Raw genomic sequence first — 25401 nt, forward strand, 5'->3', positions numbered from 1 at the left:
TCTTTGATAATCCAGGACTAGCGATGCAACTTCCCAACTCAGCGGCACAGACGCTCTGCACTTAGCTTCAGCCAGCCTCCCTTTCACCTACAAGTTGGCCTTATACAAACGTCACCCCAAAGGGAGCCCAGCCAAAGCTCTAGGCACTCTTGATGTACATTTAACACCCAAAGATACAGTGTGTCCGCAGGCTAGGTCCTCTGGACTCACGGCAGCAGTGCAAGTAGGGCGGTCCGGTACACCGTACCTGCAAGATATTTATAGCTGGTACAGCGGTCCAGAAAGAGTAGGAGCAGAACGTGGGGCCACTGGGTGGCCCCATGCCCACAGCACCTCTGGCACAGCTGTACCATCCCCAGCCCTGTCCTCCGGGGGGCTGGCTGCTGTACAGATGGAGGGGACCCTGCGTGGAAGGGCTGGGGTGGTACAGCAGCCGTGCTAAGAGGAGGACAGAGCCTCCCTCAGGTAAGGGGGGTGGATCATGGGAAGGGACCGGGGAGAGTGTGGGGGCTCTGGGCTGGGGAAGGGGTGGGGAGGAGTCACATGGACGGTCCCTTGAGAAGGTCACGTGCCCGCCGTGGGCGGGGGGTGCCTACCTGTAAGAAATGGAGTCCACTTGCACCACTGAGTCACAGATACATTAGACTCCGATCTAGTTCGACATGTTACACTCTTGAACATGGAAGGTGTACCAGGACCCATTTGCTTATCCCAGTGCTTTCCCATCTCAGTGTGGATTTGTGGGCGAAGCTTGACAACAGTGCTGGAACACAAACACACCACCTCCGTCTGGAGCTTATTAAGAGAGGCCACTGTAATTCTGTCAACCTCTTCTACGTGTAACACTGAGAATTTCTCATGTGATGCACACAGGGACAGAGGCAATCAGTTCTCTGACTCAAACAATGATACAGCTAAGTTTCACTCTCCCAGACTGCTGCTACATGACACCCCTCTGCTAAATCAGATTTCAAGCATCTGTGAACTGCAATATCTCTTGGTTTAAAGTGGAAGCAACATGACTTTTAGCAAAGGCTTAAGCCACAAAATCTTCTTCCACCTTTCATTAATTCCAAAGAGGAGTGTAAATGTGTAGCAATCCCACCTAGCTCTTACATAGCCCTTTTCTTCTGTACAGCTCAAAGCATTTTACTGAGGATGCAGGTATCATTGTCTCCATTTCACAGATGGGGAAATGGAGGCACAGGAGTGACTTGCCCAAGGACTTGCAACATGTCAGTAGCAGAGTCAGGTAAGCGCCCCAGGTCTTCTGAGTCCCAGTCCAATGCCCTAAGCATTGGAAAATACTGCCTCACCAGTGCAAACCCACAATGTAGAGGAACTGCACTGGAGTTGCTATGTAGGTGTAACTGCATCTGTACACATATGCCCCAGCATAGACAAGCCCAGAATCATCACATTCCAGGAAGTGTTGTCCCAGGCCGAGCAGTGAACTGGAAGTTGAGAGACTTGAATTCTTTTACTGATTATGCCATTGGCTCGCAGGGTAGAATCTCGCAGCTGACCTAATTTCCTGTGCCTCTGATTAGCCAACAGTAAAATGGATGTAGCATTTGTGCACTTCCCGGGGAAAGGTGGCTTAATGTTTGTAAAGTGCTACCAGGCATAGATGCTGAAACTGTTATTGTTACTTGTTAGATTCATCACTGAAAATAGAAGTTGAGACATGCATTCAGTTTCTTGTGTTATTTTCCAGGAGGTAACTAGATTTCCTAGAGGGTGCTGCTAACAAGGAATGTAGGCTCTGCTATTTTCAAACATAATTCTGAGTAATTTACAGCAGCAAAAGCATGAATGGTGCTCCCCAGGGACATTGCAAGTCATTTGCAACAGTGCGGTAAAGTTTTTAATGTGCCCTCATTTTGTTTCAGTTGTTAACACAGATGTCTGTTGAAACATAAAATTGCGTATCACTATCTTTCAGACACCAGGGCAAGACTGCTTTCTTAGAGATGTAGTCCCCAGGCAGCATCAGTCACTGACACAACACCATCAGAAGATGTGTGCTCGCATCTCTCTCGTGTCTGACTCTATACCTAGAAAGAAAGGCCCAGCTTGTCAGAATTGCAAGCACCAAAAAAATGAATGCATGTAATTTGTTCAAGAAATTACCATGACTGTACGCATAGTCCCAGCTATTTGTATGTGCAGCAGACCAGCGAGACATCCAGCTGATCATTTGCATAGGCACCTACTATGATTCCATGCAGAATTATGGTAACTGCTTTTACAAACCACCAAAGTGACCAGTGGAAGTCATTGCAAGCTCCTGGGGGCAGGGACTGTCTGTCATGTCTGTGAAGTGCCTAGCACACATGGGGTCACAGTCCAGGATGAGGCCCTACAATAAGGCAAATAAATAACAATAAAGTCACTAGATATTACAAGACCTGGAGTTTACAAGGGTTGTTAAAGGACTGAGTGTTTATAGAGATACCAAGGACATCCAGAATACAAAAATGTGTAAGGGATATAAGCCCTCATGCTTCAGGCCATTAGTCACTAGCTGATGGGAGGTAGGCGGGAAGCTTTCTAATGGACAGGTTATTCTTTAATTGTCCTTACAGGGTTTCTTGCACCTTCCCCTGAAGCATCTGGTACTCCTGCCTGCTGCTTGTGTCCCCCGCTCCTCCTTTAGGTTAGGGAAAAGCCGCGGAGTAGCAGTACACAGCAGAACAGCCTATGGGAAAACGGTCATAGAATTGGCCGTGACAAGCAAGTGGGTGAGTAGCTGGGAAGCCACCAAAGTTGGAAATAACTAACCCCGAGACATCACCATGTTTGTGACGTGCATGGGGAAGACAAGTGGAAGTGCCAGTTGACGCTGTGCCCTGGGTGGATCTACAGCTTGCAGCCACGCCGCTTGGTACTATAATCTATCTGCTTGTACTTCGCCCATCTCTGAGGCACCTGTCAAGTCGTACAGCTCGATCTTGGTCTAGTCAGGTCTATCTGTGGAAGGGGGCCCATAAAGAGACACCAAGGGGTTGCAAGAGGTGGTATTTGTAATTAGTTAGTTGGCGCACTTCCCTCTGAGACAGTGCTGAACTAATGCTTCAGTATGGAGTTAGGGGGACCATCCTGTGAACATGTAGTCAGTTAAGACCCCCGAGCACTTTTCAGAGAGTCAGGGGGTTGGTACCGGTGAGCTAGCTACATTCCCACCCAGGAGATTACATTCCACCAACTGACACTCCCCCTGCAGTTCTATCTGGATTTCACTACCTAGCCATAGACCTGCAGCATAGTGTTGTTGTGCATTGTTAACTAGCTGCCCTATTCTATCCCAGAGGCGGTTGCATTTAGCTGACGAAGGAAGCCATTCCATATTCTTTACCTACCTCACTAGGGCATTGTGGGGTTTAATAAAATGCCAGGAAAGCTGTTTGGAATCCTCAGATGACGGGCACCGAAGAGCTACAAAGCGCTATGACTGTATCTGTGCAAGCCAAGTGATGAACTCCTAGAAGTGACTCAGTCTGAAAGCTTTGAAGGCTTTCAGGAAGGTAGCTGAAAGCTGCTATCAAATCCCCCCACACACACACACTCTTCTCTCTTTGACTGAGAGAGCAGTGTCATTCTGAAGGGTATCCATCATAAACCAAATCAGGGAGTTTGTTCTTACATAACCAGATTTGCAAGGGTGTTCAGCACCCTCCAGCTCCCATAGTCCTGAATGGGAGGGCAGCTCCTTTGAAGATCTGGCTCATAGAGCTAGATAATCCCCACACTCTCATTGCAATATATACATGCATGAACTTGAAAGTTTGCTATTGTCTTGTATTCATATTTGGGACCATTTGTTTAGTTCCCAAGTGGAATGTCTCAATATCTGACACTCAAACCCACACCTCGCCCAGGAATATTCCAAACTGGATAGTGCCTCTGTTCCCCAACTATTAGGACCATATTGTCTGTTTTGAGAGGTGGGCTGTAAAATTGGGGTAGGGGAACAGGAAATAGAAAGTCAATATTGGTGAAGATTCAGGAGAATACATATTGTCCAGAAAGGTCTGAATTCACAAAACAAATTGCAAATAGGGTAATTTACAGTTAATTTTCATCTCCTGTGGATTTATGATAGACTAACAGCCAAATCTAGGTAGACTGTAGCCAGCAGTGGATAGAGCACCACACTGGGACTCAGGAGAAGTGGGTTCTATTCCTGGATCTACCGCTGGGTGATGTTTGGCAAGTCATTTTACAGTGCCTCAGTTTTCTCATCTGTAAAATAGGGATAACAATAGTGAGCGCCTTTGTAAAATGCTTTGAGATCTATGGATGAAAAGTACTATGCAAGAGCTGGGTATTATTGTTACTGAATGGACTTAGTACTTCCAGTTAGAACATACGTGCCCTACTGCTGGAATTACCAGCTGTGCTACTATCTGTCTAGGTATTTATTGTAACAGAATACACCCTACACACTATTATAATGATCTTTGTACAAGGCATGCCTTGTGAAGCATCATTTGAAAACTCATAGTTTGCTGGTCAGTATTGTCCTGATAAAATATGTGTGGCAACCTTGTAATTGAAGTTATGATTCCCCTGTATGATGTTATTAATACATGTTCCAAACCCCACAGCTCTGCCCAAGCAGAAGTGGGCAGACAGGTCTGTTCTAAACAAAGGAATGTGTGCTTGCCTTATCTTGCATTTAAGCAGAAAACAGAGTCATCAAGCAGGAAGGGAAAACAAAAGAAGTTCAAGCAGATGAAAAAAACAACAGGGAACATCCTTCCACATAGACTGTCTGTCTCCTGGTTCTCAGTTGGCAATGTTTTTCAAGAGAGGGGACTGAAACTGCGAAAAGGAGGGACAAACACTCCAAGGCACCCCGCTCTCTCTCTCTGTCTCTCCCTGCCTATCGCATTCACCCCTCCTGAGAAGACAAAAGGAAACAGTCATTGGATTCTGAGGGAGGGGTCCTGACCTGAAGAGGTTGGTCAGTAAGACTCCTGCTAAAACATGTGGTGAGAAAACTGCTTTGAATCTCATAGAGTTTGTTAAGTTTGGCACCAGGAAGTGTTTTCTCTTTATTTTTCTTGTAACCATTTCTGACTTTTGTGCCTCATTACTAGTACTCACTTAAAATCTCTCTCTTTGTAGTTAATTATCTTGTTTTATTGTTTTATGTAATCCAGTGTGTTCACATTGGAGACTCTGGGTATGCTATTTCAAATAATAATCTGGCCAATTTTTCCTTAAAGGAATAACAGATGTGACATATTTGTACAGAGGGCTGGGCAGTACAGGATGTATGTTTCTGGAGGAAGATCTGGGTCTGGGAGTGTGCTGGGTCACTCTGCAGCATAACCAAGGCTGGTAAGAGCCAAGGGGTGGCTGGCTGGCTGCAGCACACACTCAGACGTAGCTGGGAGTGACTTACATGCTTGTGAGCAGTCCGGGTTGGAGGCTACAGCAGCGAGGCATTGTAAAGGACACCCCAGGTTACAGGGCAGGGGTGACACAGATACTCATTAGTCTGGACTGTACCCCTAGTATGTCACACTTATATCATCTCAGTCACTGTGATATTTAAGCACCTGACTAGACCCCTAGGATGTACGGACATGCACTCCCCATTTCACATGAGAAACCAATGCATGGGTGTTAAATCACTCACCTGAGATCACATGGCCAGTCTGCAGCAGAGCTGGGAACTGAATGTCAAACTCCTGAATCCCTTTCCATTGCCTTCACCACAAGACCCTTCTTCCTCTCCTGGCAGTACACCCGGACAGAAGGAATCTGCGATGCTGCTGGATTTGGATGACATTCAAATCTGCAGTACTTTCTATTCATGATTTTTTTTTCTGCTGGTCTCAATGGTCCCTGTGCAATCTGAAAAATCCCTGGAAAGACCATGGTGTGTGTGATGCTGTACGATTGAAATATGACCATATAGAGATCATTGTTACTACCACTGTTACACAGTTGCAACAAATCTTATACAAAGTATGTCATGTAAGGTATCAATGGAAAAGTTACAACCGATTAAATATGGTTATCCTGTTTGTATGCATGTATCATCCTTATATCTGACGTTATGATATTGACTATGTACCTGCATTTCAAATGTGTCTGTTCCTGGGGTAATACTCACTAGGTAAAATCTACATTTGAAGCCAGACAGCTTTGTGTTGATGGCCCATCAAAAGCAATTGATTCTCACAATGGGCCACAGAAGAAGCTCCTCACAGCCCAGTGAGCCTTCCTGTGGATGTTTTAGAAAGAACATGGACAATGGCTGCTCCTGTTAGTCATCAAAGCATGTAAGGGCATGTGACTTGCTTATGTGACCCTGGATTCTATCTTGTGCCTGTAATTTTCCACAAACTGAGACCGAGAGCTTTGTTTTGGACAGTAACATTCCATTCACATGGGAAAGGGTATAAAAGACTTCTGGAAATATCTCCATTTTATCTTCAGTTCCTGCTTCGTTTCTCTGGACTGGATTTCTAACAAGGAAGCTCTAAAGAAGGACTGATGACCCCCAAGCTGTTTGGGTAATTTCCAGAGAGACTTTTTGCAAACTAGCAGTTTATTCCGTCGCTGATTCAAACCTGATACAAGAACTTTGCAATGATTGTATGCATATGGTTTCCTTAACAATTTTAACTCTATTTCTTTCCTCTTAAATACAGACCTTTAGATTTTAGCTATTAAAGGATTGGCAACAGCTTGATTATTGGGTAAGATCTGAGTTAGATATTGACCTGGCTGTGGGGTTGGTCTCTTGAGATCAGAAGCACCCTTTGTTTGATTAAATTGGTTTTCAGTAACCAGTCATCATAAAGACTAGTGGCTGGGTGGTGAAACAAGGGCTGGAATGCCTAGGAGACTGCTTGTTAACCAGTGAGGTGAGATAGAAGTTTACTTTTGTTACCAGCTTGGTATATCTAATGGTAGAATAACCACCAGCTTGGGGTGAGTCTGCCCTGTTTCTCAGCAGTTTGTCCTGAATCTGGCATCCTCAGCTGTGATCCACTGAGGCATGGTGACACTGTGTACAAAGAGTGAACAACCACAGGGAACTGTAGAAAATCCATTGCTACTGTGTGCCATCTCCTACCCCAAAGCCATCTGAAATGTAAAACCTAAACAAAACTTTCTATCATCAGCTCAGCTTCATCAATCACCTGCCAAGGACCAAGCATGGGATGATACAATATTTGGATAGACCCAAAATGAGAGACACACCAAAAAATTATTCATGCGGGAAACCTAAAATTATGTAGGATTCTTTCCTTTAGTCCATCTCCATAATCCATTTCTCTCCTGTTATAGTCTTCCTTCCAGGAGCCTTTATTTCAGATGCAAAGACTTTTGAGTAATACAAAAAGTGAGGAGACACCAAAAGTGGGCGAAATGCAGGAAATTTTGGGACTAACGTTACTGATGCCCCTCGAACTAAGGGACATTTAAAAGGGACAGACACACTCAGCATCATAGACTATTTTAGGGTAAAGAGCCCAGTGAACTTCCAATCCTTGGGTTAGCTATTTCTGTTTAGTGCTGTTTATTTGCTTGTCTCATGTAATCACCTCTGAAATTCATTTCCTATGTAAGTAAGGGAGTTGCTGTGATGAGGTGATAATGGGCTTCTAGGAAAGGCATGGGTTGTGCTACAGGGGTCAAGCTTAGATCAATGACTTTTGTGTATTTTTAATTTATCCTGACTGCACCAGTTCACATCTAGCTTTGCTTCCCAGAGCCTTGATCTGTACTCCTGATTTCACGGATTTAGTTTACACCTTAACATTTTCATTTATATCCTGCTGGTGCAAAGATGCTTGTGAACAGCTAAGCCCACTGACAGCTGCCCATTAATCCTGCATGCCTCTTTCAACTCAGCAACACTGAAATATCCAGAGTGCCCGCAGGAGGTCTATGGGCCTGATGCAAAGCCCACTGAAATCAATGACGGGAGACAGGGCTTTCCAGTGACTTCAATGAACATTGTATCATGTCCCAAGGCATTACTCTCCAATGCCAATTGGTATTACATCAATGTCACACCTCTGCTAAAGGCAGTTGCTGCCCATCCCAAATTGGCATAGGTCTTTTCTGAATCATGAAAGCCTATAATCGGAACAAGACCACACCTTTTGTGTCAGGATACCAAAGTACTTTATAAACCCTAATTCATTTCCACAACCAAGAGGTGGTTTACTGCTAACCTACAACCTGGATTCCTCCAAATTTTGGTGACTTTCTACCCTCAAGGTGCCCACACAAACACTTCCTTCTGATTCACCACCACGACTACGTCCCTCCGTCCCATCTGAATCTGGCCCGCCCTCAGCTGCCTCAGTGCCAGGCACACAGTACACCCTGCCTATCTGCCACCTCCTCCTGGTCAGGGGGCTACCAACTACTCTGTTATGGGGCACTCCATCATGTGCCACATAATGCAGAGCAGGGTAACATGCTTGAGAGGAGCTCCCACAAAGCTACCTCATTATCTTCCTTCAAGTCTCTCCTTAAAACTCTCCTTTGCCATGAGGCCTCAAAACACTGGACAACATGTCAGCTGCCAGTGTGTTCGGATAACTGCCCATCATGCTGACCGATATTGTCTCATTGCTGTTCCCCATCCATCTGTCCCTCTGTTGTCTCTTACCTTGTAGATTGTAAGCTCTTTGGGGGAGGAACTGTCCTTTTTTTCTGTGTTTGTACCGCACCTAGGACAGTGGGGTCTGGTCCATGACCTGGGCTCCTAGGCACTATGGAAATACAAATAAATAATAAAATTCACACAGGGGGGGTGGCAGGATAGGCAAGCAGGGGTCAGAAGCTGTGCAGAGCTTCCGGACCAGCCCCAACCCCTTCTCAGATCAAAGATTGTTGGCTTCTAAAATCCTCGCTCAACCCACCAAGCAGAGAGCCAAGGATCTGCCCTCAGTCTGCTCCTTCTCACACACCCGGCAGGTGGGATTTAGCTGCATTTTACGGATGAGAAAATAGAGACAGGTCAGCAATTTCAGAAGCGGGCACAGCTCTTCTGTATGTCAGCCCCAAGGTGTCTCAAATTGACATCCAAAAACAGAGGCACTCAAAAATCAGTGTCTGCTTTTGAAAACTTCGCTGATGCCTGTGGCTTCCCCAAGGCCACAGAGCAAAGAAGGGAGAGAACCAGGACTAGAGCTTTCTGATTCCTAGCCTCTAACCATTGGACCACATGGTCTCCCTTATCTTTATGATGCTGCAGTGCCACCTCCAGGCCACAGGCTTCAGGAGGGAACAGTTTAGGAATCTAAGTATCAGATTTGATTCCTGCAGGTTTGAACCATGGCAAGGTCACCATGGCTTGCTATCCCTTTGAGGTACCAGGTGGAATTCTGTGCAGTTTACTGGGCAGAAGTCTTTCAGATGAGACCTTAAAAACCCAGCACCCATCAGCTCTGGGTGGATATTAAGGATTCCATGGCATTTTTCATAACAGATTTCAACCCAGGTGCCCTTAGGCCCAAATTGCCCCCAACACACACATATGCCTTGATGCACAGCATGCTTTGCTCTAGCTGCTTACCTAGCTTTCACCCTCCACTCCAGGCGCATGCATGAATGTATTTGATGAGGACCTTTGGGATGGAAGGATGTAGTCTATAAATGCAAAATGGGATTGTCCTGCAAACCAGCCCTGAAGGACGTGGCAGAGATCTGAGACTATTTGGTGCATTTTTGGATTGCAAACCTCTCCAAACCACAACGCTACCTGCAAAGGGAGGAGGGAGGAGTGTGGAAGCCATATCGGAATCCATGTGCATTGCCAGAACAGCTGTTAGTCCCCAGAGTTCCTTTCTTCATTTGCCTATTTCTAGCAGCCCCGTGAGACAGCCACAACCTTCGGGCTACACTTGCAGCAGTTTCTTTTCTTAGGAAGTCAAGAAGTAAGGGCCTTTCCTGTGCAGAGATCTGGAGATTATTTACCAAAATATAGGTGTCACTAAGCTGCACAACTGTTTTCTGTATGTTGCTGATGGGGGAGAATAGCAAGACACTGCTCAGTGGTAGCAGAGCAGCCTGATAAGGTCTGTGGTTCTCTGTGTGCTGCTTGGCAGATAGTCACGGGGACCCTAAAAAGTCATTTCATTTTCTTTTTTCCCCGTCCCAGCTCAGCTGCACATTGCATTAGAGCCTTTCGGCCAAAGCAACCCGTTGCCCAGTGGAAGTGCAATTAGATGATAGACTAGTGCTCTGGGCAGAGGGCTGCAAAGCAAATTTAACCCTTCAACTGGTCTTCCACTGCACCTGCTCTGCCGGCACAATCTAGTGAGGTCAATGGAACTTTTGGACACACCTAGAACATTAATCAGCTCAGCAGGTGCCTCCTATCCAGACTTGCCTTCAGCCCATGTTCACCTGAAGCCAAGGGGCTCAATGAAAGGACCCGCTAGCACCACTTTCAGTTAAAGCCCAAAGTTGTCGTGTCCTAAATCAGCTGCTCTAACAGACATACTACCTGAATAGTGTAAACATAAGCAGAACAGCTGCCTAGTCTACTAGATAGGGCCTGGGGTCAGCACTCAAGGGACCTGGATTCTAGTCCCACCACTGAGCTGCTCCATGTCCTTATACAAGTCACTTCACATCAGCTTCTCTTCCCACCTTCTGTCGATCTTATCCATTTAGATTGTAAGCTGTTTGGGGCAGAACTGTCTCTTCCCATGCGTTGGGGCCCTGATCTCTGCTGGGCCCCTACGTGCTACCTGAATATAAATACACAGTATTTTACATGTGTATAGCACCTTCCGTCCCAAAGAACCCCAGCACTATACAACTGGTTTATATATAATACCACTGAAACGGAGCCAACTCTGAGGTGGGGAGTAGCAGATGGGCAGCGTGCTTTCCAACAATAGGGAACACCTGCTTATGTTCTAAATCTAAATGGACATTTCGAGAGAAAAAACAGGGGCACCTCATTCCCCTCCTAATTAGGAACAATTTTGGATGGGAAGGAGGCAACGCCAGGACAAGGACACAAGGGCAGACCTCTGCTCTGATGATAGAAGCTGTTGGCATGTCAACCTCCATGGAGAGCCGATGGAAGGTGAAATCCTAGCCCAATTGAAGTCAATGGCAAAATTCCCATTTGCCTTCAATGTGACCAGGACTTCATTGTAGGTCTTCAGTTCTAAGGGCCTGTCCAAGTGATTTTCACTTAATAAAATGCTACAGTACCTTGGAAGGATGAAGGAACATTGATTTAATGAGTAGTAGAAACACAGGGCATGCCCCAGTGCTGTCAAACTTCAATGACTTTACAAACAGGGATACCTATAATTCTTCCTGGCTGGATCTTGTTATACAGGAACTTAGTGGTACCCAATGGAAGTCACCTTGCAGGGCAGGAGATCCCCTGTGTTATGCAGGAGGTCAGATTAGATTATTGTAATGGAAATTTCTGGCTTAAAAAACAAAACAACATGATGAATCCATGACGTTGAAGAGTGAAATCTGTCATTCTGGACAATATGTTTGTTACTCACATAGGGCTGGCTGTAATGTCTCTTGAAACGGAGTATTTCCAATCTCCCCAACACCTACCTTCCCCCAACTGTTGCTGAAGGACAGAGATGAAGGGGTTATACCAAAACAGAAGAGGCTGCTTTGAATAACCGCTGTTTGGGCTATTGCTATAGTTGTGGTTGGTTTGCTATTTTAAGCAAGACTCACAAGGGAGGGGCTAAAAAGATAGCACTGGAAGAGCTGCCCAGAAAACAGCATTAGCTTTGGCTGGGGTTTTCAGTTTTATTTTGGTTTTAAAGCGCTCTCGTTGGAAATAGGGAAGTTGTTTGGCCACAACATTCAACTGTCACTTTTGCAGGGCAAAGAGCTTGACCTAAATCTGTCAGGGGTGAGCACAGCTGGGTGGGAAAACAATTCTTCTGCCTGAACCGCTCCCACTCTGCAAGCCCACCATGAGCCATTATCATTTTCACTTGAAAACACTGCGGTAAGATGCTGGACTATAAGCCCTATAGGTTGCAGCCCATCATTCGTCTAGCTGAGAGGTACAGAACAAGCACAACATGGACAGCAAAAGCTCCCCTGCCTGCTCCATCAGTGAAACAGTCCTGTTCTGGAGAGAACACTGCTGGGGCCATAGGCGTGGTAAAATGTCCATAACCATTTAGGGCCTGAGTTGATGCCCACTGAAGCCAATGGGTGTCTTTCCATTGACTTCAGTGAGAGTTGGATCAGCCCTTTGCTCTTCTGCAGTTTGTCAGTGAAGATGGCGAAGATCACTAATTTGCTAGAAAGGATTTTTAGTAAGTCTGTCTAGCCAGAGGTAGTACCAAATGACTGGAGAATAGCTAATGTCATCCCAGTATTTAAGCAAGGGAAACAAAAAATGTGATCTGGACAATTACAGACCTGTTAGTCTGACCTCAGTAGTATGTACGATTTTAGAACAAATTGTGAAGGATAAAATAGTTAACGGATTTTCTTCTTTGAGAAAATAAGTGATTTTTTAGGTAAGGGAAATGCAGTAGATCTAATGTACTTGGACTTCAGGAAAACATCTGACACCGTGGCACATGGGAAATTTTAGGTTAAATTGGGGAAGATAGAGGATCAGTAAAAGGATTGTTAGGTGGGCAAGGAATTGGTTAAAGAGGAGAAGGCAACGGGTAGTGCTGAAAGGTGACTTATCGGACTGGAGGGAGGTGACTAGCGGAATTCCTCAAGGATCAGTCTTGGGACCAACCTTATTCAATATTTTTATTAATGACCTTGGCAAAAAAAAATAGGAGCGTGTTAATGAAATTTGCTAATGATATTAAGTTGGAAGGCATCGTCAATACAGAAGACGACCAGAATGTTCTACGGGAAGATCTGGGTGACCTTGAATAATGGAGTGACAGAAATGAGATGAAATTCAATAGTACAAAGTGCAAGGTCAAACATTTAGGGTCTAATAATAATAATTTCTGCTGCAAGCTGGGAGCTCATCAGTTGGACCTGACAGAGGAGGAGAGAGACCTGAGTGTACAGGTCAATCGCAGGATGACTATGAGCTACCAATGTGATGCAGCCGTGAAAAAAGCAAATGCAATCCAAGGCTGCATTAGGCAAACACAAAGCAAATTCACTTTATTACTCGAGTACCATAGGCATGGAACACGAATATTTTTGAAGGTATTCACCTCGCTCTACAGAAAACCAGCTCCACAGACAAAGGCAACAATTTCTAAGAACACATGCAGCATAACAGAGCATTTCTCAGAGATCTAACTGCCTACCGGCTCAGATAAAAGAAATCTTTCAAGTTCAGATTGTAATCGCATCATCTCGTGACTCCAAGACAATATTACAGTATTACACTGGCACCACCAACTCATTTCTCACAAATCAAAAAACTGTAAGATAGCAACAGGTGAACATAGCGGGATTTGAATTGGTGACACAATGTTGATGAGTTATGTATCCTGTTATCATTTCTGAGTCATCCTTCCTGTGAATATTTATACAGATAAAAATGGCTGCTTCTGGAGACAGAAAAGGGTCATTTTACTGCTAGGAGCACTTTGGGCTGCTAAAATGCTCACATTTATGTGTAAAACATTAAAAATTACCACATAGTGCATGTGTTAAATTTTCCCCACAGGATGGAATTTTGTCACAAGCAGTTGCAGTTACTGGCAGATATGGGGAAGTTTTATTTTAGCTGAGTGGTTCTCCAATTTTTTCCCCCTTTCTGCATGGACCACGTAAGGGGGACATTTTCTCATAGCCCATCTTCCCTGTCACCACTCCAGTCTATCATTGCACAGTTTCTGTAGACTATGCCTTTAGGGTATAGCAAACAATGGTTGCTCGACCACACCTAGAGAGCCCCTGTCTTAGATCAAATCTGCTATCCACTTGAAAATATCACTTTTCTCGTGCAAAATGGGTCAGAAACTAGTGTTCAGTTGGAAAAAATTGAAGGCTAGGGGCTTTAAAAAAAAAAAACCCTGGAAGAAGCTTGCTTTAAAAACAAAACAAAAATAGCTCCTTATATTTGCCAGACTAGTCAGCCCTGTATCAGCCTAATTGAAAAGGACAAAGGACTGTAAAGTAAGGAAGAAATATTAGGGCAACACAAAAACCAAAACCATGTTTGATTCCTAATTACACTGTGGGCTTTTTCTGTCTAACAGATCCCTTGTCTTTCTTTGCCACAGTGTAATGTCGCTGGGATGTAGCATGTGCTGCAGGTGACTCAACAGAGACAGACGGGGCCATGTTTATCTGCTACACAGATGTCTGATTTTGTACCACTCTAGCTAACCAGATTGTTTTTAGGAGGGGGAAGGGTAAAAGCTGTCCTTCAGTACTCATAATTCTCTGTTGCCACAGCTGGCTGAGCGCTTTGAGCAGGAGTCAGCTGCTGACTGGGAGTCATTATCAGATGCTTTTCTCCTCAGTGGTGGAGAAACGCAGATTGCGTACGGGATCGTCTTCATTCTTCTTCGTTCTGCACCAGTTCTCGTCACTGGCGTGCACTCAGTCTGCTCAGAGGAGAACAACAGGCAGGCTGTGGAATGGTGGCACTGCTTCTGTTGCACGGCATTCAGCACTGACACCAGGACGTGCATCCAGGTTTTGAAGGATAGCTGCTCTGTGAGACTGAAAAGGAGTACTGAGTAGAGGGGGAGGCTGGCCCAAAGGCTACCAGCCTGGGAATCAGGCAAGCTGGGGGGAGGGGGGGAGCCAAGCCCTTCTCTGCCACAGATTTTTCTGGGTGACCTTGGGTAAGTCACTTAGTCTCTGCCGCCTTTCTCCATCTGTAACTTGGTAGTTCTTCCTGCCTCCCTCAGAGGGCTGCTGAGGAGATAAATACACTTTAAAGAGATTGTGAGTGCTCAGGTAGTATGATAAGGGGGGCTAGGTAAAGTGCCTATGAAAGGCTGGGCATAGCAGCAGCGTGGGGTCCTCAGCTCTAACTTTGTTGTTGGAATAGGATCCATTTAGTGGCTTTGGCTAGCTGTCTCCTGTGCAATTCTCTCCTTTGTGAGGCTGCTTCGACCAAACCATAGCCTAGACCCGTGGCTCCCAGCACGCACCACTTCAAGGTGACTGTGCATTAAGCAGAAAACGCATGTTCGATTAGGAATTGAAAATGTGTTTCCTGAGCTGCGCTCTATGACATTGAAATGGAAGCGTTTGAATCGGCCTCATCGCTACGAGGAGGCAGATGGCACAGGGCACCACCTTCCCCCGCGCCCACCGTTTCCCCGGCCACCCCAGGAGCGGCTCTGCTGTGAGCCTGGCAGTGCTAGTCTGAGAAGCTGCTGTCCCTGCCCTGCAGCACCTGTTTCCCGCTCTAGCAACTGCTGCATCACAGGGGAGGGAGGAGAGCAGTGGCTCTGGCTACTCCATTGCCTGCTGCCCTGTAACAGCCCCAAGGAGAGCACTGACAGGACCTTGACTGTCTCCGCCTGAGCAGCTAAGAAAGGATGGCTTCCCTCCCTCATACAGCCACCCAGAGCAGCCCAGCAGTGGAGGAATTCTAACTTGCACCAGGTCGCTATACTCCCCTAAGGTCCATAAGGCAGCTGGGGCACAACACTCTCCAGCCACTCCCTCTCTGTGCCCCTCCTCACATGCCCCCGGTGCCAGAGGTTGCAAGAAAGGTGGCTTAGGAGCCAGCTGTGCCGATTCTGTGAGACTCCCATGCTGAGGGAGTCCCCAGAAGTGGGATATAGACTCACAGAAGATTAGGGTTGGAAGAGACCTCAGGAGGTCATGTAGTCCAACTCCCTGCGCAAAGCAGGACCAACCCCGACTAAATCATCCCAGCCAGGGCTTTGTCAAGCTGGGCCTTAAGAACCTCTAAGGATGGAGATTCCACCACCTCCATAGATAACCCATTCCACTGCTTCACCACCCTCCTAGTGAAATAGTGTTTCCTAATATCCAACCGAGACCACCCCCACTGCAACTTGAGACCACTGCTTCTTGTTCTGTCATCCACCACCACTGAGAACAGTCGAGCTCCATCCTCTTTGGAACCCCCCTTCAGGTAGTTGAAGGCTGCTATCAATTCCCCCTTCACTCTTCTCTTCTGCAGACTAAATAAGCCCAGTTCCCTCAGCCTCTCCTCGTAAGTCATGTGCCCCAGGCCCTAATAATTTTCGTTGCCCTGTGGGTGGCTTGTGCCACTGGAGTGCTCTAAAGGTAGCAGAGCAGGCAGAGGATCTGCCCCAACATACTGATTGCGGCCCCTGGACCTTGCTGGAAGATGTCTGACCCTCAGGCTGAAGAGGTTGAATGCCACCGTTCTAGACACACAGGTCTGCAACTCTAAGCCATGGCTGAGCTATTGGAGTGGTTGATGTGGGAGAGCCCCACTGACAGAGTTTGTAACTTCATTGGATTAAAGCAGTTTCACTAGTGGGGTTGATCAACTTCTCCACCACAGTGGAGGAAATTTGCACCCTCCTCGTGCCACAAGGGTTCAGACGGCTGTCTTAAACTCTGTGGCCAGAACCTGTGAGCATCATGGTTTGGGTCTCTTTCAATACAGTGTAGTAGTAAAACACAGCTAGGGTTTCGCTATTTGTCTACAGCAAAGATATTCTGTCCTGGCTTTGTAATAACATATGCTTTGGAAGCAGAGGACGGAGAAAACTGATATGGGTTATCATAGAGCAGATGCCTACCAGCTTTCCTACCATGGATATGGAGGCATCAGAACTTCAGAAAGGAACAATACATTGGAAGACTCTTAGGGCTTGTCTACATAGGCAGTTATACTAATATAACACAGGGTGTGAATTAAGACATTCTAGCTATCCCAGTATAACTCCCTGTGTGGATGCTTTTATTCTGGTACAAGAGGGGTTTTTTTTCTCCCTCCAGTTTAGCTTATGTCGCTTTGGAAGCTAAAACTGCAACAAAACCCCACTTTTATTCTGGGATAAGAGTGTCCACATAGGGTTATACCAGTATAACTACAGCATTGAACTGTACTGGTATAACTGGAAAAATCTCCTATGTACACAAGCCCTTCGCAGTTGAGACAGATGCAAAAGACAAAACCAACAAGAGCTGGGGGCACACGAGAATCAGCTTTGGTTTGAGCAAGAGTTTCTCTGCTCTTACTTAACTCAAACCACTTTTCCCTTCTCTCTCAGGGTCACAGGATCCACACAGGTTTCCACCTCCTCGTGCCTGTACCCTGTGTTGGCCGGCCAAATAAACAGTCCCAATGCCTTCTTTGGGGCTTCACCCTTGTGTCTTTATTTACAGTGCAACCGTGTAGTCCCTTTTATTCCCCCAACAGCTATCCCCATTCAGACCCTTCCCAGGGTCTCCTAGCCCATGAGGCTCCTTGCCTTTGGTGAGGAGACAGAGCTGTAAGCCTCCTGCCTCCTGCCTCCTATCCCCTCCCAGGCTAGCCTCCTGACTGAGTTGTCTCCTGGGCTTTTATAGCCCTTCCCTTCCTCAGCCCAGCTGCCACTACTTAGCTCAAGTCATTGCTGTGAGCCGGCCCTTGTTAGGGCCTGCAGCTGGGATCTCTGCTGGCTGCCTGGGCCCCTGCACCTGGCTTCCCTACCAGAAAGCAGGGCTTAGCCAGCATTTTGGTAGGGCATTCAAGGGGTTTTACCCCTGCCCTGCCACACCCAGTTTTTTTTTTTTAATCAGGCCCCTTTCATGAGTCACTTTGAGCCTGATCCAAGTGCCTCTCAAAGTCAGCTGAAAGCCTCCCATTGACTTCAACAGGCTCCGGATCAGCCTTTTAATGAGGAACAAAGCACTCTACAGAACAGCACAGTGGCTGCTTCTGCAAGCCCCATATACCTTGTTCCCGCAGCTCTCATTTTTCAGCTGTAGTATGCTTCTTGGCAAAGTCAATTCAGCAAATGCCCAGATTTATAGAGTTCAGCCACATGGTGACCTCTTTCAGGGCCACACGAGCAGCTATTATTTAAAGCCTTTTACAGTATATGTATTATGGGACAAAGCGCACTTTTCCAATAAGATTTAAAGCCTCTGTCTAGTGAAGCATATATCACCTTGAAGAACACCTTGGGTCTTGCATATAGATGTTCCTTGTATGACTTCCAGTGCAGGTTCACTTGGCTGGCTTCTTGAAAGGTGTCTTCTCCTGCCAAGTAGGTGAAACTGTAAAATCTCTTTCTTAAGAGATTCTGAAGTGCCTCTCACCCAGGTATCTCCGTGCCAACAGGCTACTTTAAGCGACACTGTATTGACTCATAATTTGAAATCACTAGGAGAAGGTCAGTATCAATAAGAACCTTGTTGCTTGTCTATTAAACATAGTGGGGAAGACCTGCTGTTGGGTACATTGCACATTTCCAGTTTCTGAATGCTTGAAGAGCCTGAGAGTATCAGGACAATGATATTCCTCCTGGGGAAGAGACAAATCATCATCCATATTACTGAGCACTTCCCCTCAGGTAGCAGTTCCAGCTTGAGTTGGCAAAGGGAGGGAAGAGATGGAAAGGGGCAGGGCTAGGAAGAAGGGGAAACCAGAAGCCCAGGATGGATGAAGTAAATGAAGCATCTCATGTCTTGGACAGGGCCAACATTGTATCATTACCTTGTGTTGGTGGGCTTGACTTTCCTCTTGCACACACTGGTGTAATTCTATTAACTTCAGTGCGGTTACTCCTGATTTACAGCAGAGAGAAGACTTAGGCCCATCCTTTGTGTCCTTGCTCCCAGGTGTAGGCAGGTAAAAGGCCCACAAGCATCATTTCCACTTTCTAGTGGTGATATTTTGTATCGAGACTGGTGGGGGCAGGGGAGGGTTGGCTCTTCGTGCAGCTTTTTACTAAGATGCTATTACTTCTCTATTTAACTGCACTGACTGTGCTGTGTTCACAATGTGGAAATGGTATGCCTACTTTGGGAGCTCATTACAAGTGCTCCAGGGTAAGTAGAAGAGAATGCAGCAGCAGCTCAGACAGCGTGTATATGTCTCAACTTAAAATTCCTAGCTGCATCCTGGGTTTGGATGGGAGGGTGAGGGAAAGCTCTCTGTGATACTACACAAAGGCTCCCTGCCATGTAAATAAAACGCCACCAACTGATTCCAGTCGGAGTGCTTTGGTGATTTAAATGATGTACACGGCAGAGAACAGCTTGATTAATTCATAGGAACTTTAACTACTGTACTTAGGGCTCCATTCATCTGGAATGATCTGTAGCCTTCTCTGCCACACGAGTTACAAAATGTCCCAGGCTTCAGTTCCAGGTGATCGATTCGTCACACACCCCAGAAGTCAGCACAGCCACAGAACTCCTTTTGTTTTAAAAATATGTGTGGCTGAGCTATTGTGCTCCAGACAAGAGCAGGGACTTAACCATGCAGCTGGGCAAGAAGAAGGGTGGGTGGGAGTGCATTTCCCTAGACACAGAGGGTGGCCGTGTGGGTAAGGCAAACCATTGGGTAGATGAGAGAGGAATTCTTTACCTGGTACCATAGGGTTTGTAAGTATTTCATTGTCTGTATCTGAAAAATCCTCACCATGGTACACCACATACAAGTGTAATGAGGCACCTGGTCAGATCACCTGCAGGGACTGAACTCAGAGCTTCTGGATCTACACATCAAAATACCTTTTGGGGGGTGTTCACCAAAATTAGAGTTCTCCATTAAAAAAAAATTCACCAGAGTCAAAATTCAATTTTTTTTTTGACAATTTCTGATCACAGGTCACTGTTTGAAAAGGATCCCACTAATGTCTCTGCCTGGCATGAGCTCTGGAGATTTTAACAAGGGTCTCCTGCCTAAATCCCCCTCTCCACATGGCTTGTGATAAAACACTCACACTCTAGTTGTGTGTGGCACAAGGAAGGCTGTGGGACTGGGGAATCTATTCATTTGCTTTCCAGCTTAAACAAACCACTGTCCCAGAAGAGAAACCGAGGTGAGAGGAGACATTTCCTGAAAAATTGTAGAGTGTATGGATAGCACAGGATTCAGCTTATGTCATCCACAAAGAGGATAGGTCAGGCTGTAGGCCGATCTTCAACCAGGAACACTGTTTGGAAATACCTTCCTAAATTTTATCCACGCTAAAACGTGACCTTCAGGAGTCATGTGAACTAACCTATGTTAAACATGACCCTGAAGTCTGCAGAGACAGGTTTAAGTTGTGTATCATCATGTCAGCTGGCTGTTGTTAAACCCTACTAGAACCATAAGCTTTACCACGACAGCTGTTAAATGTGACTTGTCCCTATTGAATGCAAAGTCTTGTTTAAGATCATGCTTGTTAACATGAGTCATCAAGGATGTGATGGCGCAGGTCCACCTTGTGGACTCTGTGAGTATGTAACAGTGAATTGGCTAGAGAGAGACACTGAGATAGAGCTTAAGGGTTCTCTGAGTGAGATATTCAATCTGGCTGGTGCCCTCCATTGTGTTGCTGACATGCTTCTTAAATGGAACCAAACATGCCCTGCTTGCTCAAGAATACTACAGCCACCTCCAGCACATCATGATTTTCTCATGACATAAGCCCTCGGTGAATCCCACAAAGGGAAAATATTTGCTTTTCAAAAGTATTTTTATGAGCCTTATTGATTTGCCATCTCCAGAGGAGGAGATCAAATGCAATGGAGAGCTAGGGGGTTATCCCTACCCCTGAGGGAGGAGGTAGAGTTTCACTGAACTATGGACCATCACAAACCTCACCACCTTGCACTCCAAATGCAAGGAGTACTTAGAATCATAGAAGAATCACAGAAGATCAAGGTTGGAAGAGACCTCAGGAGGTCATCTAGTCCAACCCCCTGCTCAAAGCAGGGCCAATCCCCAACTAAATCATCCCAGCCAGGCCTTTGTCAGGCCAGGCCTTAAAAACCTCTAAGGATGGAGATTCCGCCACCTCCATAGGTAACCCATTCCAGTGCTTCACCACCCTCCTAATGAAATAGTGTTTCCTAATATCCAACCGAGACCTCCCCCACTGCAACTTGAGACCATTGCTTCTTGTTCTGTCATCTGCCACCACTGAGACCAGCCGAGCTCCATCCTCTTTGGAACCCCCCTTCAGGTAGTTGAAGGCTGCTATCAAATCCCCCCTCACTCTTCTCTTCTGCAGGCTAAATAAGCCCAGTTCCCTCAGCCTCTCCTCATAAGTCATGTGTCCCAGCCCCTAATCATTTTCGTTGCCCTCCGCTGGACTCTCTACAATTTGTCCACATACCTTTTGTAGTGGGGGGCCCAAAACTGGATGCAGTCAGGGCCGTCCCTACCCATACGCAAAGTACACAGCTGTGTAGGGCACCAGGAAATTTTGGGCACCACATTTCCTCATGCCGTAGGCAGCTGCGTGCTGCTCCAGCCCCTGCTCCGCCTCTTCCCCATGGCCCCTGCCCCTGCTCCACCTCAGCCCTGCCTCTTACCGCCCCGGCTCCGCCCCAACCCCACCCCCACTCCAGCCAGTCCTTCCCCTGAGGACTGCAGCAGGGGTGGGGCTCCCTGCACTCACCAGTGGCGGTAAGTACAGCGACCGGGCCCCAGCCTGCTCTGCTCCCCTGGCTCCCAGCTGTGCCACCAGCGAGTGCTGGGGGGCGGTTCCCCCCTGCCCTCCAAGCCTGGGAGCCAGGGGAGCAGAGCAGGCTGGGGCCGGGTCACTCCACTGCCCACAGGAAGTGGCCAGCCACACCCCCCCTCCGCCCTGCGGAGGCCTGGGGCCCCACATAGCCCCCCTCAGGGGGGGCTGCGCAGGGCACCAAAATGGGTAGGGACGACCCTGGACGCAGTACTCCAGATGTGGCCTCACCAGTGTCGAATAGAGGGGAATAATCACTTCCCTCGGTCTGCTGGCAATTCTTCTATTAATGCAGCCCAATATGCCATTAACCTTCTTGGCAACAAGGGCACACTGTTGACTGATATCCAGCTTGTCATCCACTGTAATCCCCAGGTCCTTTTCTGCAGAACTGCCGCTTAGCCACTCGGTCCCCAGCCTGTAGCGGTGCATGGGATTCTTCCGTCCTAAGTGCAGGACTCTGCAGTTATCCTTGTTAAACCTCATCACCTTTCTTTTGGCCCAATCCTCCAATTTGTTTAGGTCACTCTGGATCCTATCCCTACCCTCCAGGGTATCTACCTCTCCTCCCAGCTTAGTGTCATCTGCGAACTTGCTGAGGGTGAAAACCATCCCATCATCCAGATCATTAATGAAGATGTTGAACAAAACCGTCCCCAGGACTGACCCCTGAGGCACTCCGCTTGATACTGGCTGCCAACTCAACATCGAGCCTGTTGAGCCCAAAGATCTAGACAGTTTTCTATCCACCTTATAGTCCATTCATCCAATCCACACTTTTTTTAACTTGCTGGCAAGAATACTGTGGGAGACCATATCAAAAGCTTTGCTAAAGTCAGGATATATCACGTCCACTGCTTTCCCCATATCCACAGAGCCAGTTATTTCATCATAGAAATAATGGTCAGGTTGGTCAGCCATGAACTGCCCTTGGTGAATCCATGCTGACTGTTCCTGATCACCTTCCTCTCCTCCAAGTGCTTCAAAATGGATTCCCTGAGGACCTGCTCCATGATTTTTCCTGGTACTGAGTAAGACTGACTGGTCTGTAGTTCCCCGAATTCTCCTTCTTCCCTTTTTTAAAGATGGGCACTATATTTGCCTTTTTCCAGTCATCCCGGACCTCCCCCGATCACCATGAGTTTCAAAGACAATGGCCAATGGCTCTGCAATCACATCAGCCAACTCCTTTGGCACCCCAGGATGCATTAAATCCGGCCCCATGGGCTTGTGCATGTCCAGCTTTCCTAAATAGTCCTTAACCTTTTCTTTTACCACTGATGGCTGCTCACCTCCTCCCCATACTGTGCAGCCCAGTGCAGCAGCCTGGGAGCTGACCTTGTCTGTGAAGACCGAGGCAAAAAAAGCATTGGGTACTTCAGCTTTTTCCACATCATCTGTCACTAGGTTGCCTCCCCTATTCAGTAAGGGTCCCAGACTTTCCCTGACCTTCTTGTTAACATACCTATAGAAACCCTTCTTGTTACCCTTCACATTCCTTGCTAGCTGCAACTCCAATTGTGCTTTGGCCTCCCTGATTACATCCCTGCATGCTCGAGCAATATTTCTGTACTTCTCCCTCGTCATCTGTCCAAGTTTCCACTTCTTGTAAGCTTCCTTTTTGTGTCTGAGCTCACCGAAGCCAAACTGGTCACTTGTCATATTTGCTATTCTTTCTGCACATTGGGATGGTTTGTTCCTGCACCCTCAATAAGGCTTCTTTAAAATACAGCCAGCTCTCCTGGACTCCTTTCCCTCTCATATTAGCCTCCTCTTTGACCTGCTTTCTCTAACACACATAGCATATACATTTAAAAATAAACCCCAAAACCTTACTGAAAGAAGGCACTACACTGCACACATAATTCTTCCCTGGGAAGAGGAAGAGCGAGACTGAACCACAAGTAACAAACGTTAGCCCCATTGCTTAATGCACTGCTTGAGGACACTCTAATGCTATGGTGATGAGCATGGTGTAAGAACCTGTATAGAGTAATTTTAAGAAGAGGTTCCCATTAACCTACTCCTACCCATCTCCACTGCAACCATTGTAACTGTGCAAAATCTTTGCTGGCGCATTAGTTTTCAGGAGAGACTTTTAACACACAATTCAGATAAAGCCATGGGCATAACACCTCCTGGTCACTCAGTACAGTGTTTGGCACCCAGCAACCATGCACAAGAGATGGCCCCGGATTGGAAAAACCCTGCCCTTGGTGGCTTTACTGTGCACGCACAGTGCTAAGTCCTGGTGAACTCACAGACCCAAAGTCTGTAGCTCAGCATTCTTTACAGAACTCACTCCAAATTCACTCCAAGATTGGTCTCCCTGGGGAAAGCTAGGCAGAGATCTAGATCTGTAAATGGCATCAGTGCAATTGTTTTGCTCAGTTCAAATCAATTAAGGTTTTTTAAATAGTAAATTAATAAATCTGCAGGAGCCTCCCTGTTCCCTCTTGTTTTTAATACCCCTTTCTAAAACCCTGCCATCTAAAAGCCAGAATTTAAGCAATTTTCTTTTCCACTAATGTGAGCTGCCTGCAGTGAAATGCATTGGCCTTGTGTGCATGTTAGTAACACTGCCCCCTAGTGGCTGTCCTAAAAAGAGGCTACAGGGCCTACTAGTAGTAGTAGTTTAAAGCAGTGTTACCCAGACCTCAGTGGTTTAGAAGCCAAATTACTGATCAGTTTTACTCGAAAGAGCCACAGAAGCGTGATTTCATTGTTTCATTTACTATAGTACTAGATAGTCATATTAAACAGTATGATGGGAAATATAAAGTGTGTGTGTATATATATATAATTATTATCATCCCAGCCAAATGACCGACCAAGTATCATTATTTTATCCACTACAATTGGTTAATAACATAGTAAAAGCATCCCGACTGGTTAATAACTTAGATTAGTTAGTAATTAAATCACACCGTGTTTTAATATCATGTGCCACACAGAGCCGCAGGAGACACTTTCAAAAGCCACTTGCAGCTTGAAAGCCACAGTCTGGGTATCACTGGTATTAAAGAGTTCTTCAGCACAGGGGTTCTCCATCTTTACCTTTCTGAGGCCCCCCCAACATGCTATAAAAACTCCACGGCCCAGCTGTGCCACAACAACTGGTTTTCTGCATATGAAAGCCAAGTTGCTCGGGCTTTGGCTTCAGCTCTGGGTGGTGGGCCTCGGGGCCCTGGGCTTCTGCCCCACACGGTGGGGCTTCAAGCTTTCCACCCTGGGCCGCAGCGAGTCTAATGCCAACCCTGCTTGAAAGACCACCTGAAAGCTGCTCGCGGCCCCCCTGTGGGCCCCGGACCCCTGGTTGAGAACTGCTGCTTTAGCCATTGGTACAGTCCCAGGTTCATGGAGATGAGAGACCTGTGGTCTACTCCCTAGCAGTGGGAGTATGGCTAGAACAGTAATTGGGTCTCTTGCCCATACCACATGTATTTGTGACAGCAGCTCCCTCCAGAGCCTGTCAACAGGGTTTTAGCTAGAGGGTGTATCTAGAGACTGAAGCAAAATATTCCCTCCCTTAGGGCTGAATGATTGCAGTATTTCCAGCCTGTGCCAGCCAGCTGGCAAGAGACTCAAATCCCCCATGGTGTTGCTCTGCAGCTGAACAAGTGAATCTATGTCAGCCCCCAGTGGAATCTCTGCCCAAGAGCTTTGCTGGGTTTCCCGAGGCTGGGGAACCTCCTGAAGTAATCAGGATGAGTTTTCAGCCATGTGAACCAGATGGTGCTATGTGGAATTGATGCAAAAGCAACCCAGACTCTCTGGTTTCAGCTGCACTGTGTTGAGTTTTTGGATTGCTTTGTAAGCCACACACACTAGTTATACTCTCCCCATG

General features: G+C 46.6%; 1 long non-coding RNA gene across 2 annotated transcripts in view; it reads right to left on the minus strand.

Annotated features, from left to right (window-relative positions):
- The window catches only part of LOC140907829 (uncharacterized), a 91635-nt gene that overhangs the window by 55969 nt on the left and 10265 nt on the right, over positions 1–25401 (minus strand). Inside the window, exon 2 of one of the 2 annotated variants that reach the window (XR_012157648.1) lies at positions 8651–8753. This is a non-coding gene — a long non-coding RNA (uncharacterized lncRNA). Of the gene's footprint in view, positions 1–5650; positions 5783–8650; positions 8754–25401 lie in introns of those variants that run through there. The other variant, XR_012157650.1, reaches the window with a different exon arrangement.

Source organism: Lepidochelys kempii, chromosome 2 (genome assembly GCF_965140265.1).
Source record: "Lepidochelys kempii isolate rLepKem1 chromosome 2, rLepKem1.hap2, whole genome shotgun sequence".
Lineage (NCBI taxonomy): Eukaryota > Metazoa > Chordata > Testudines > Cheloniidae > Lepidochelys > Lepidochelys kempii.